The sequence below is a fragment of the Dipteris shenzhenensis genome, chromosome 26, assembly GCF_047967505.1.
Source record: "Dipteris shenzhenensis isolate YYH24624 ecotype China chromosome 26, Dip_SZ_1.0, whole genome shotgun sequence".
NCBI classification, from domain to species: domain Eukaryota; kingdom Viridiplantae; phylum Streptophyta; class Polypodiopsida; order Gleicheniales; family Dipteridaceae; genus Dipteris; species Dipteris shenzhenensis.
This window is the reverse complement of record NC_141621.1, coordinates 11925289-11941333: the sequence shown is the minus strand read 5'-3', so window position 1 is coordinate 11941333 and position 16045 is coordinate 11925289.

Here is a 16045-nt window from a genome sequence, read left to right as displayed (position 1 = left end):
CGGCTTTCTTAAAGTCTACAAAGAAGCATGAAATTCACTCCAATATATATATTTTTTAACTTTACAAAATTTAAATGGCATTGCTGAGTAGTGAACTAATATAATCATATAATATTTTTTCTACTCCTTTCTCTCAAACTATTTGAACTAGATTTCGTACTTCATCATGACAATTATCACATCATGTTCTTATTGTTCTCTTGCTACCTATTCATCACATTATGATTCTCCTTCATTTTTCCACCATGGAATAGCCCCTTTGTAATTCTCTCCTATTATTTGATCAAACGCCCTGGTATTGGAATACATATATACTAGCTTTTTCGCACATGTTGATAGTAGGCTACTTTGAGTCACGTTGTGTACATATTTTTAATGACTCCAATACATATTTTCTAGCAACCACTCCTTGTTATCGTACTTTGCAAGTCTTTTCAAGCTCTTGATGCATGGTCTCCTCAACTCTCTCTATACTATAAACCTACCATTTAAGATCCAACAGATGTCCCACATGATGTAAGTCTAAGTGTGCTTGTTTGCATTGTTTGTCAAGATAAGAATGTAGCACTTCCATTTAGACATTAATAACATAGTGACCATTGTGTGTTAGGAGCCATGATATCTTACCTAGTAGCAAGCTATAATATAAAGAGGGGATGAGCATTTTTTGAGTGAAATCTTCCGAGCGTCCAAGCAAAGGAAAAAAAAAGCTTTCAACTATGTAAAAATATGGCGAAAATAGTTCGGAACAAAACATAGTTTCACTTAGAAATATGCAAAGTATTATAGCAATGCCTATCTTATACACAAATCTTTACATGAATCTTTGGGAATGGTGAGTAACGTAATGGGATGGCTTTTGAAGAAACCCACATGTAGAGTAGACTTCTCTATGAAAATTCCCCTTATGATTCTTCTTACAACTTTTACTTAATAGGGGGTGACATTGAAAACCCTCTCTCAACCTAGCCTCATGAAAGGGTTTATCCAAAGAAACCTCAATGAAGCAAGCCATCAAGGTAGTTCGCGAAACTACCATGGACAACACTTTTAAAAGTGGCATAACTGATTTCCAATAGTCTATCACTGGCCTAATGTAGGACTCATACGATGCATTCTTTCCACTTGCACATCTCTCCCAAAACTTAATGTAATCCTTTATCCCTGATATTACTTGCAAGTGATCTCTCACAAATGTAGCCATTGGCACTATATCCAGACCACTTGTTGGAAACAATGATCAACCCTCACTATCTTCTTTCCATAGCTCAATTCTCCCTTCAATGGGCATCCAATTCGGTGATTTTGGATGCACCTTGTACTGCATCATTGGTATGTCACCTTGCATGTAAAATCGAAATTGTAATGTCTTTGCATGACCAACTAGCATTTCTTGCCCATCACATAGGTAGCCATCCACATAATCTTTGAAGTTAGGAACCCATGTAAGAACAAATGGTGCCGGTGAAGATGATGTACATTTTTTGAATGTATCCATCAGATGCGGGAAAGTGAATGTTTGTCCCACCTGCAAGCTCTCAGAAAACCTATTGAACATTGCATCAATGTCCTCATGTGTGTGCCCTACCATCAAGAAGCCCAATTGAACTGTCTTGAAAATGCCCCTTGCTATTAGAAGAGAAAGGTATGCAAACAAGTATCTATTTTTGTTCTCAGACCCACAATTATCTAGTTGGAGTAGCAAGTTCTCTGGCAACTTTTGGAATGGTGCTCAATAGCAACATTTCCCTCTAAAGAGGGTGGGTTTTCTCTTGTATTTGACGGAAAAAAAATTCATACATGTGTCTTGAGCCCTTGCAATGAAAGTTGTCATGGCCTCCGTGATAGACTTCGGGTCACTTTCTGATACAGTTTCTAGATTTGCATTTGTGATCATGACATCTACATTTTCAGACAAGCTAGCTCCACTTGTGGAAACATGTGCACCTTTCGAACTGTAATGGGAGTCCAAAGGGTTTCTTGAACATAGAGCATTCAAAAGGCGAGCATTGCTTCTAGGAATCCCATTGGTAGCAAGGTCTCCAAGGTCATGCATATCCATCCTCTCGAGGTTGTGCAAACAAATTGAGAGCAATCCAATCATCAGGTTGGGATCAAATGGCCACAAACCATTGAGGGTGAAGTGTCCATAATGGCCGTTTCCATGCCCATGGGTAATCATTCCAATGAGTGAAACCTATAATTGCCATGCACAATCGGTGTCCTTGGACCTCACCCGAAGTCTTGGAATTGCCATCTTTTTTTGGTCCATCTTATCATGGATTATGCATACATACTTTTTTGGATCCATCTCGGAGTACCTACGCCATGCATAGTATAAGTTCCTACAACTTTGTTGCTGTATCATATGCATCTTTCTCTCTTCCATCAGCGAATTGCACTCATCTTGACTTTTTGTGGCTGCCAATTGAGCCTTGATCCGCCGACTACACAAGTTACATTTAGAGAATTCACTTGTCTTAGCAAGGGCTACATTTTTTAAGTCTGAAATCTTGCCAAATGTGGATGTGGATAGGCTCTGATAACCACGTTGATTAAGTGAAGTGTTGACCTTATGCAGGACATCTATCTTCTTACACACTTCATGTATCTCTTGCTATGTCTCTCTAGAACCATCCTGCATGGTTCTACTCTTGTGAGGCATATGCTCTGTGCTATTATCTACAAAGTGTTGAATGAGAGCCCTTCCCATACCTATGTGCTCCCTGCTCCTCCTCATAATCCCTAAATTGCCATGCACATATCGTTGCACACCACTCTCAAATTGCTTCCTGTATCAATAAAATGATGTCCTTAGAATTGCATGCATCCCATATCATGCTCTACAACAGACATCCCGACCGTTTATCCTGAAGTTGTAGCGTATCCTCCCTGTGTAGTCATGATGCCAAGCCGTTGACAACACATCGTATATAAACTTTGTACGAGACTCCAAGGAGCTGCCCCAAAAGTTCTTCCTTAGATTCATTAAGAGATATCGCTCTGCATGTTGGCAACACCTACTCCTACAACAATCGATGGAAGAAACCTGCTACACCGAATCTAGTGACATTCTGTACATTGGTGTTGGAGGCTCTCTTTATTTAGGCACCCTATTAATGAAAGTGTACCTTATTTTCTTTGACATTGGATCATCCCTTTTCAACATTTGATCATTGACCAACTCATCTATACTAGCAACGTGGTCCATGGGCACATACGGTTGCAATGGGCTTCCTTCAAGTAAGGTAATCTGCTTGATGGGCCACTTTACTAGGCTGAGAGAGCCGACATCTTGCATAGAAGACCCTAAGTCACTTCCTCTTATTTGTTCTTTCACTCGGGAAAACATATAAGATCACACCTTCCCCCATGGTCTTTGTTTTGCTCTCATCCCATAAGACAACCTTTTTCTCTTTCCAAGATTCACGAATGAAATTGTCAGTTTCCAATGAAGAAACTGGCATTGCCTCAACATAAGGTCGCTCAGGCTCACTTGGTGCAGCTTCTTTAGTTACCGCATCATCTAAAGAATCACCAACATGTTTTAGAGAGGACTTAGGCCACTTGACAATGCTCCAAATTGCCTCACCAACAAGCACTACATCCATAGTTGGAAATGGCAAGAGCATTTCACTATTGATAGACTTCTCCACTATCCCCGATGCATTTTCTATCCCAATCTTCACACCACTGTAGTAGGCCTCTAGATCTATTGCACACACTCCACCAATTCCAACCACTTCATTCCCCACCATCATCATGACCTTGTCCCCGCTTCTGATAGCCATCCCCTGTCATTACGATTACGGAGAACTAGTTATGAACAAATTACAACCAACGAATTTCATAAGACCATCAAATATGTTCTTCTAGAGGGGAAGAATGGCATTGGTGCAAATCTCTAGAATGCATGAATGACTCTATACAAAATTTTCATGAAAGCATGAATTATTTCCCTAAAAATTTTAGCAATTTGATAAAACTTTTTCTAAGGCATGAATTATTTTCACCATCATCATGACTTGATTCATGCATTTGATAGTAGCCATCCCCTCTCATTACGATGACAGGGAATTAATTATGAACAAACTACAACCAAAGAATTTCATAAGACCAACAAAGTTGTCCTTGTAGCGAGGGAGAATGGCACCAGTGCCATTCTCCATGTGGGATTGTGGAGAATGGCATTGGTGCCATTCTCCATGCGAATCTGGCTTTCCTATGGAGAATTGCATATCCCATCTTCACTATCACTGATACATTATCTACCCCAATCTTCACACCACTACATCACCCATTTGATTCAATTACACAAATTTAACCTATTGCAACCTCTTCATTCCCCACCAACATCTTAACCTTATCCCCACATCTAGTAGCCATTCCCTATCATTTCAATTATGAAAAATAGGAAAGCGAGCAGATTATAGCCAAAGGGATTCACAAGCCTAGTCTAATGACGTTCAAGTGTGCAAATTCTAGCTTCATAAAATGAGAGAGCCAATATTTTGAATTGCAACAATGCAATGGGAGAATGGACCTAGGTGCCATTCTCCCATTACAAAGCTCTCAAATTTTCAAATTTGCAAAGGGAGAGTGGCACTAGTGCCATTCTCCTATTACAATGTCCTAAATTTTTGCTTTGCAACCAGAGAATCGCACTAGTGCCATTCTCCCACTGCAATGTCATGATTAAAATTTTGGGCTTTGAGATGGGAGAATCGCACGAGTGCCATTCTAGCATTGCGATGTCCTGATTCAAAAAAATTTATTTGCAAAGAAGAATGGCACTAGTGCCATTCTCCCCATGCATTGACTTGAGAAAAACATTTGGCTTCATAAGGGGAGAACAGACTAGTGCCATTCTTCCTTTGGAAGACAAAAATTTGACCTGGGACTTTGCCTTGGGAGAATGCCAATGGTGCCATGCTCCCTTTGCAAAGCCAAAATTTTATATCAGGACATTGGAACGGGAGAATGGCACTGGTGCCATTCTCCCATTGTGAAGCCAAATTTTGAATCAAGACATTGCATTGGGAGACTGGCACTCGTGCCATTTTCCCTTTGCAAAGCCAAAATTTTGAATCGTGACATTGCAATGGGAGAATGGCACTAGTGCCATACTGTCTTTGTGAAGAAGAAATTTTGAATCACGACATTGCATGGGGAGAATGGCATTAGAGTTGGCTAGTTCTATATCCTCATTTTTACAATATTTGAAAACTTTTTGGCATCCCTAACTTTGTAATAGATAATGTATCGAAAAGGAGCGGATGAAGGGAAGAAAAGGGGCTTCATAGATTAAATAGTTACATTAAAAACAAATGCATAGGTAGGATAGGTTAAATAGATTAAACTTGTTAAATTTGTTTTTTAAAGAAATGCAAAAGGTTAAACTAATGAAGGGTAAAAAATTGAAGAACCCTAGTACCCACCTACCTTCTCCTTCATCTCTCTCGTTGCCCTATGTTGATCTCGTACTCCATGCTGTCAATCTCCTCATATGCAGATACTCCTTAAGGCTCAGAAATCACAGCTACTCCTCAAGGCTCTCACTGAGTCCTCAGAGTCTCAGAGAGTGGACTCCTCACTGGTCGACGTCGGAGCCCTCAGCGGCTAGCCTTCCCCTCAACAGCGTTCATTAGCTGCTGGCACTAACTGTGGTGCCATTGACTCTTGAGTACAAACCCTAATGGAAGGTCATTCATAGCTGCCCATCTTTGAAGGAAAAGACGTTCTCGACAGGGATTTCGTGGAAAAGACGTTCTCCAACTTCTCGTCTCCAACGGAGTCCAAGTTCCAACCCACTCTCCATCTAAGTCTATCACGTAGTATTCAGCAGGCTTCGTTTGAGCCACTCAGCAGTCTCCGTCTTGGACCGTCTAGACTCTAGACCTCTCTCCGTTTGAGCCCTCAGCATTGTAAGCAGTGTGCCCCTTGAAAACTATCCACCATCAAGACTCTTCGTGCAACCTCCTCAATTTTGCCCTTGCCCTCAAGACTCTCCGTGCAACACTGCGACCATCTCGAGCCCCTCAATTCTGTGGTGAGTAAAACTCTCTAGACTTTGAGACTCCTCTCAGTCTATCCATGACAATCCGTCTGTCTCCTCAATTCTACATTTTTGCCTTGAACCTTCCCGTGTCTTGGGATTGTGACTAGCGAGGCTACCTGAACCTTCAATCTTGCAGTGTGCGGGTGCCTCAAAATCGTAGACGTGATGAGTAACTAGTCAAATTCACCACGATATAGTCCGTCGGTGAGAGTGCCAAGTCAAAGTTCATGGATGTAGAGGGAAGAGCGCGTAACCCTGCAAGCTGCAAAGGTTAGGCCTACAACAATTGAATTTAAAGGCTTGATTTGTTTGAAATGAATAGAAAGTGAATGAGGGAAAGGCATCAATTGAAATGAGAGGAAAGGTCTTGATTTGGCTGAAATGTAGATTTTGAAAGTTAAAAGTGATAGTTTGAAACTACTAAATAATTAAAATTTTGAAATATAGCTTTTCCCGCCATTGTTACCTTTTGAATTTTGGATATATAGAGTGGCACTTGTGCCATTCTCTCTAATATTTAATTTCATATTGATATTTTTAATTTCAATTTGTATTTCAAATTGAAATAATTCTGTTTGAAATTGTATTTCAAAACCTAAATTCTAGTTTTCAAATTTTGATTTCAAGTTAAACTTCAATCTCAATTTTGATTTTCATGATTGAATGGCAAATTTAGAGATTGAAATTCAAATTTTAAATGGAGAATGGCACCAGTGCCATTCTCCAAGACCTCATAAGAAGTCCTTGAGAGTGGCACTAGTGCCAATATCCCTTGAGATGAATAAAATTTGAAATTTAGAAATTTTTACTTATAAAGTGAAAGACTTGGAACACTGATCAAGATTTATGTGTAAGATTTGGTACCAGTATCATTCTAAAATAAAAAAATATCAAAAAAGGAGATAAGAAATTGCAAACAATGAGATTATATGCAAAATTGAAGGAACATATTCATCCTAATACAAGTTTATTCGTACGAATAAAAGTTATTCGTACGAATATGTGGTGATGACATGGTGATTTATATAAAAAACGTGACGTGTTACTGTTTTTTAAATCAATTTTTTCTTCCATTCGAATCATTCAAACGATTTTCTCGAATTTTTCAAATCACAAATTCGAATTTTTCTACTTAGGTGCCAATCTCTTATTGGGCCCTAGAAAATAGCATTAAGAAGCCTAAACTCACATGTGCATTCTTCTATGTTCCATCGGTGGAGAATGGCAGTGGTGCCATTCTCTAAAACATCATTCTTCTAGTCCCATCTGATCAATGTATAGGATAGATCATGTGAAGAAGTGCAACTTTGAGTATGCCATTCTCCAACATTGTGTATGTCCATGTGAGCTTATGTAGGTTGTGGCCTTGGATTTCTTATAAGACTCTCTCAGTGATATCTTGCAATTCATCTTTGAAATTCCATTCTCTCAGTGGTATCTTGATCAATACATATGGTAGAATATAGCCAAAATGTGAAATTCAGCTTTTAAATGCCATTCTCCCACTGCCATAGTGGCCCAAAATGTATAGGGTAGATTATGGCAAGATATTCTTCTTTTAGATGCCAGTCTCCAATTGTAGAGTAACTTCATCTTTGAAATGTATAGGGTAGATGAGGGAAATTCAACTTTCCTCCTATGTAGTGATCACAGTCTCATTTGTGTAGAGATCATATGGATTTGTGTCAATCTTTGTGGAGAATGCCACCAGTGGGAGAATGGCAATGGTGCTAATCTCATACCAAGACCTTAAAAATAGCACAAGGAATCCTAAACTCGCATGTGCATTGGAACTTTTGCCATTATCCTACTACCAATAAAATCAGTGGAATGTCAATCCACATGTTTAGTTTTGGTAGATTGCCACCAGTGGAGAATGGCAGTGATGCTAATGTCATGCAAGGACCTACATAATGGCACTGATATCCTCAAACTCACATGTGGATTGGGACCGGGCACCATTCTCATATGACGACTGGAATACCCCTCCTAGAATATTAGGGAAAACATTTCTACTAGTGGAGAATGGAAGTGGTTCCAATCTCTTATTGGGCCCTAGAAAATGGCACTAAGAAGCCTAAACTCACATGTGCATTCTTCTTTTTTCCACCGGTGGAGAATGGCAGTGGTGCCATTCTCTAAAACATCATGCTTCGAGACCCATCTGATCAATGTATAGGATAGATCATGTGAAGAAGTGCAACTTTGAGTATGCCATTCTCCAACATTCTGTCAATGTCCATGTGAGCTTATGTAGGTTGTGGCCTTGGATTTCTTATAAGACTCTATTAGTGATATCTTGAAATTCATCTTTGAAATTCCATTCTCTCAGTGATATCTTGATCAATACATATGGCAGAATATAGCAAAAAATGTGAAATTCAGCTTTTAAATGCCATTCTCCCACTACCATAGTGGCCCAAAATGTATAGGGTAGATTATGGCAAGATATTCTTCTTTTAGATGCCAGTCTCCAATTGTAGAGTAACTTCATCTTTGAAATGTATAGGGTAGATGAGGGAAATTTAACTTTCCTCCTATGTAGTGATCACAGTCTCATTTGTGTTGAGATCATATGGATTTGTGTCAATCTTTGTGGAGAATGCCACTAGTGGGAGAATGGCAGTGGTGCCAATCTCATACCAAGACCTCAAAAATAGCACAAGGAATCCTAATCTCACATGTGCATTGGCACTTTTGCCATTATCCTACTGCCAATAAAATCAGTGGAATGTCAATCCACATGTTTAGTTTTGGTAGATTGCCACCAGTGGAGAATGACAGTGATGCTAATGTCATGCAAGGACCTACATAATGGCACCATTCTCTTATGATGACTGGAATACCCCTCTTAGAATATTAGGGAAAACATTTTTACTAGTGGAGAATGACAAAGGTGCCAATCTCTTATTGGGCCCTAGAAAATGGCACGAAGAAGCCTAAACTCACATGTGCATACTTCTATGTTCCACCGATGGAGAATGGAAGTGGTGTCATTCTCTAAAACATCATTCTTCCATTCCCATTTGATCAATTTATAGGATAGATCATGTGGAGAAGTGCAACTTTGAGTATGCCATTCTCCAACATTGTGTTGTTCATGTGAGCTTATGTAGGTTGTGGCCTTGGATTTCTTATAAGACTATCTCAGTGATATCTTGAAGTTCATCTTTTAAATTCCATTTTCTCAGTGATATCTTGATCAATACATAGGGTAGAATTTAGCCAAAAATGTGAAATTGAGATTTTAAATGCCATTCTCCCCCTGCTATAGTGGCCCAAAATGTATAGGGTAAATTATTGCAAGATACTCTTCTCTTAGATGCCAGTATCCAATTATAGAGTAAATTCATCTTTGAAATGTATAGATTAGGGAAATTCAACTTTCCTCCTATGTAGTGATCACAGTCTCATTTGTGTAGAGATCATATGGATTTGTGTCAATGTTTGTGGAGAATGCCACCAGTGGTGCCAATCTCATACCAAGACCTAAAAAATAACACAAGGAATCCTAAACTCACATGTGCATTGGCACTTTGGCATTATCCTACTACAACCAATAAAATTAGTGGAATGTCAATCTATAGGTTTAGTTTGTCTAGACTGCCACCAGTGGAGAATGGCAATGATGCCAATCTCATGCAGGCACCTACGTAATGACATTGGGATCCTCAAACTCACATGTGGATTGGAATCGGGCACCATTCTCGTATGATCACTGGAATACCCCTCCTAGAATATTAGGGTAAACATTTGTACAAGTGGAGAATGGCAATGGTGTCGATCTCTTACTAGGCCCTAGAAAATGGCACTGAGAAGCCTAAACTCACATGTGCATTCTTCTATGTTCCACTAGTGGACAATGGGAATGGTGCCATTTTCTAAAAACACCATTCTTCTAGTCCCATCTTATCAATGTATAGGGTGGGATCATGTGAAGAAGTGCAACTATGAGTATGCCATTCTCCAACATTGTGTCAATGTCCATGTGAGCTTATGGAGATTGTGGCCTGGGATTTCTTATAAGACTCTCCTATGTAGTGATCATATGGCACAAGTGCCAATATACATGTGAGTTTGTGGATATTGCTAGCAGTGGAGAATGGCAGTGGTGCCAACAATCTCAAGCTAGAACCTGGAAAGTAGCACTATGAACTCTAAACTTACATGTAGATTGGAACCTGTGCCATTCTCCTAGTACCAATATGATCACTAGAATACCACTACCCTATTTTCATGTGATTATTGCACATTGCTGGACTTGCAAGAAGTGTGAAATTCATCTTTGAAATTTTATTCTCTCAGTGATATCTTGAACAATACATATGGCAGAATATAGCCAAAAATGTGAAATTCATCTTTTAAATGCCATTCTCCCACTGCTATAGTGGCCCAAAATGTATAGGGCAGATTATCGCAAGATACTCTTCTTTTAGATGCCAGTCTCCAATTATAAATTCATCTTTGAAATGTATAGAGTAGATTAGGGAAATTCAACTTTCCTCCTATGTAGTGATCACAGTCTCCGCTGTGTAGAGATCATATGGAATTATGTCAATCTTTGTGGAGAATGGCAGTGGTGCCAATCTCATACCATGACTTGAAAACATGCACAAGGAATCCTAAACTCACATCTGCATTGGCACTTTTGCCATTATCCTACTCTAGCCAATAAAATTAGTGGAATGTCAATCTATAGGTTTAGTTTGTCTAGATTACCACTAGTGGAGAATGGCAATGATGCCAATCTCATGCAGGCACCTACATAATGACACTGAGATCATCAAACTCACATGTGGATTGGCCTTGCCATCGAGACTCAAGCTAAAAGTATTGACCTTGTCTAAATCCCCGATATCACCAAAGGTCTCAGATTTGTTCAAATCTCTCAACATGGGATACTGGGTCTCCTTCTCCTACAAATTTGGTGATTACCTTGGAGATTATGACAGGCTTGCTCCTTGAGTGGTTGTTATCCCTTCTTGGAAACATTGGTGGTGGAGCGGTGGCCTCCCTTCCTAGCGCTTGCACTAGGATTCTCGGAGATAATCCATCGTAGAGTATTCCTCGAAGTTGCCAACACCGTATCTTCATGCCTTAGATTCTTCAATGCAAACCCGATGGAGCCAGGTCTCCAGTGCAATCTAATTATTCGTCTTACTGATGGGCACCATCTATCAATGAGACTCATCCCAACCCTTGGGATATACAATAATGAACTCCAAAAACTCCATAAAGTGCATTGTTTTGTGAACATCCAAGGAACAACTTTTGAAGATGTTGGACAAGTTAAAGAGATGGAGGATACCGAGAAAGACAATGTTCCTTGTCTCAAAATTCATACATTGGGTGGCAATGTGTATCAATTGGATCCTACTTGTTTCAATCATGCGAGGATTAATGCTACTGGGGAGGACACGATGATATCTAGGGGTTGGAATAATGAGCCAAAAAATTATACCAACCAACAGATATTTGAAGGCTTTGATTTGGTAACAAAAGGGATAAAGAAAGATAAGAAAAAGAGTAGAAAAGTTTTGAAAAGAACCAAGAAAAGCGATGTTGAGGGATCAAGCTCTCAAGTGTCTCAGAACACATTGAAAGAGAAGGCTAGAGAGACCAGTGAGGAGGAAACAACAAGTGAGAAGGGAATAAGGTCAGATGGAAAAACAAGCATTGGGGATAAACTGGATGAAGAAGCTAAAGATAAAGAGACAACTTTAGGAGGAAAACATGGAGGTATGGGAATAGTCATTGATGGAACTAGAAGTGGAGGTGATGCAATAGGGAGTGGTGAGACACATATAGCAGGACATGGTGAGAAGTCATCTGAAGCAACTATCATCCTGTATAAGAAAATCTAGCCAGATGTTGACTTTAAGGCACTACAAAAGAAATTGGAAAGGAAGGACACAAGTATGACATGCTTGATGGAGTACGTAGAATACTTCCCATTTGGTTTGGAGTTTGAGGTGTTGATCCCAGTGATGAATTGCTTTAGAGCACCAAGCCAATATGTGTACAAGACATTGACCCTCAGCTATGTCAGTGACTTGGTCAAGAGTTTTGCAATGAATGCACGACCTCCTGCAACATGTGCATATCTTATGCCTTACCACACAGGCACAAATACTCCTATGCACAAGGAAGAGATAAAGGTGGAAAAGTTAAAGGAGTATAATTATTGGATTCTCATAGGGCAGCATTCGATTTATGCTGCAAGGATGTTTATAACTAAAGCACATGGATAAGCCTTCAATCAACGAAAAGGTTTCTATACACGGAGGAAGGCGAGAATTGTTGTCAATGCACCAGTTGAAGCAAGTTGTAAGATATCATCAATGGCCAACATGGAGGCACAGACCATTTTGAAAAATCAGCCATATATCAATATCTTGCAACACCTAAGGGCGCAGTGGGTTGCATTCGGACGACCAAAGAAACTAGCCCAAGGCCTTGTTAAAGGGCATAAAGATCAACAAAGTTGGGATGTGAGTAATAAACTTGTTTTGTATGCATTTTTCATTTCAAGAATGTTTATTGCTTTGTAAAAGAAATGATAGTAGTGTGAATTCCCTGATGTGAGAATGGCACTAGTGCCATTCTTCTAGTTACCAAGTCATGTTTTGACGCGGTAATGGGAGAATCACACTAGTGCCATTATTATCTCTATTACATGATTTGGATTAGACGAATGTCTAAGATGATTTTGGTTTTTTTAAAAGAATTTTATAGGAGTCGCAAGCATATCAATGGGCATGAACTTTGCTACCAAGGACACACACATGGTCACATATGATGATGAAATCTACAAACAATGGATTAGGATTTTGACATTGGTGAAGCAGGGTGATCTTGAGGGATAATAACATATATGAGGTGCCTGCTAGGATTGGAAGATGACGATGTACGTGCACTTCAAGTAGATATTAAGTCTAAAGAAATAGTCTTGGTCAAGTCAAGCAAAGACAAGGACTCCATTGAAATGTCTCAACGGGCGATGGGGATTAAGCATGATAGAGCCCTAAAAGAAGCGCTCATCAAGGAGTGCAACTCGCATCACCCTTTGCCCCAACATCAAACATGGGATGCCCTTGCAACTTACTTCAAAATTGATTCAATTGTTTATTAGAGCTTCAAGGGTTCATGTGAGTCATGGGTCAAAGAGAAGCTGCAAGTTGGCAAGTCCACACCTGATTTCCCAGAAGCCGTGTCAATCTATGTTGATTGGGTGATTAGTTCAATAGAGAGTAACAAGTCTACATCGCAGTCTTGTTTAAGTGAACATGGAGATGGAGGGGGAGAGCTTTCCAACACGTCACTCCAAGGGACGACTTCCAATTAGCTTGTGTGTGCTTGACACCTTAGAGGGATCTACCAAAGGCATGTGTTGGGATAAGGATGCCTCCAAGAAGTTGCTCTGTGGCTTGATGGAGACCATTGCCACTCCATCATAGTATGTATTGCTATCATTTATGACAATGACAGAGATGGTAAATCTCAAGGAAGCAATGATAGAGGCTTGATTTTGGCATAGAAGGTTTGTGGGTGTTATCCATGAATCGGAGATGCACGAAAGGGTTTGTCTGAGACCTTCTATTTTTTGTCATTTGTAAGCTCACATGATGGGTTTGATGGATTTGAGCACCTGTTAGAAAACACAAGGCCATACACAATAATTGAGGACAATATTCTTTATTCTGATGAGGACGATGAGTATGAAAAAGAGGCGGTTGTGAAGCATGGCATCATCAAGGAGTGCATCAAGTGCTATTGTAGCAGGGAACATGAAGTTGTTGTTGACATCTTTACTAATGGGGATGTGTGGCATTATAAGCATTGTTAAGCAAAAGAAAAGTGATCTCACTGGTGAAGACATCCCAATAGGCAACAGAGGTCAAGGCTATGTGTGTGGCACATGCATCAGATAATCCCCATATTAAGATTTGGTCTAGCATTGAGAGGCCTCTCGAGACACATAGAGCTGATTCACCTATAGATGAAGGAATTAAAGAGGGTGAGCATCACATTGAAGACTTGCAACCTTTAACTGAAGTAGAACTTGAAGCTATCCCAAAGATTACATTGGAAGATTTGGAGCAAGAAGGTCTTTAGCTACTCATTTATGCCTTGTGTATTCAGTTTCAAAATAATATGACTTTTATGGATTTTCTCGATTGCACATAATCTCATCATTATATTAAAGAGATTAAACATGAGGTATGATAAAATTGTGTGATATAATGACATGGGATAAACATAAAACTTTTGTTCTGTGCATACATGCAACCAAGTAATCATTCAAAAGTACACTACGTGAGCTTCTCCTCAATCCAAGTACACACCTAAATGAGAACATTAGGCATGGATTAACAAGCCTCCAATGTTATGCTAAAGTGATGCACACCCATTTGAGGGCACGCTCCATAACTTTTTTTGATTTGTTGAAAATTAAAAATTTGGAATCCAAACTAGTGGGACTATTGCATGGCGGTCTTAAAACATTGATAGTTGTTGATATTGGTATCTAAATTCACCCTAAAATGGAAGAAGTTGAAAATGTACAATTTGTGAATGTGCAAAGATCTTTTAATAAATCCAACACTATTTATAATTTTGAATTGTTTCTTTTTCCATGCACTGGCTTGCTATATGGCTCATAACAATGTCAAAGGTCATTGCATTTCATAATACATAGCATCAAACCTGATAGCATGCCCTTTGGCCTATTTGTGTTTTGAAGCATTTTAGGCCACATTGTACTTGTTTGGGATATCCAATTAAAAACAATCGTTGCACAAAAACCATTTGAAAAATGTTAGACTTGAGAGGGTTGGGCTATGCAGAGCCCCTCCCAGCCCCATCCCTTGGTTGCCAAGCGGTATTGACTATGTTCAACAAATTGGTCCATGATACCATCATTGAAATAGACTCCCAAGAATTGAAAGAAAACCCGGATTCCATGAAGTTGTTACTCCTACAACTGTCCTTTAATGAATGGTGTTGCATTCTAGTGCTTGGCAAAGGAAATGTGGAGAAAACTCTTTCATTAGAGCAACAGTTGGTAGAAAATTTGGAACAATTGATGGAAGAAGACAGCACTGCACTGTTGGCTTTTGCTGAAAAAGCTCCAGACACTATGCAGAACTTGTTCATCTACTCTAATTTATGGCCCCCAACAGGCCCATTTTCCCCATAATGCTTGGGATTTGAATGTTTCTCTCTACCAGAGTCGTCTACTAGCATTCCACAGCACAGTTTTTGTGCTGTGGAAGGTCTGTCCAAAGAGGACAAGGAGACAATCTACTCTTACTAGTTTATGACCACCACAGTCACTCCAAAGAAGAGTTCCACTAGAACGTATATGAATCCCTTCTTCCCCCCTCGGGTCCTTGAAGCTGAATTAAGTGCCTATGATACACAAGACATGGAACTCCATGACATGAACCTATTGGCACCCTTTGCACTAGATACCTAGCTATTTTTTGCAGATCTAATAGGTATAGAGAAGAACGTTAAGGCTAAGGCAAAGAGAGCCACCCAAAACTTTCAGATTAGCATTGTACACAACTATCCACTTGCCTCCTTCTTCCCAATGTCTACCTTTGCCACAAGAAGATGCAAATCACCAGTAGGGGTGTTCGGACAATGTAAAAGTAGAATCTCAGAGACAGAGAAGAGGATGCCTAAGTATCTCAATGATATCTTCAATGTGGGCTGCCCATATGTAAAATTTAGATGTGTGGAGGAGAACATTGAATTTAGGGCACAACCACTGTGGTATGATCATGCAATATGGTTTATTGCACACAATTTGGCCTCCTTTTTCCCTAATCAACCACTAAAGGCAGCATTCAACTCCTTCCTCTTGTTCATGAAAACAAATGACATGGTCTTGTTTTGCAAGGCATCCCTCAGCTTCTACTCTATGAGGGAATTGGTCCTGAAAACAGTGAAAATTTTGGAAAAGAACCCCCAAGCTCCTCT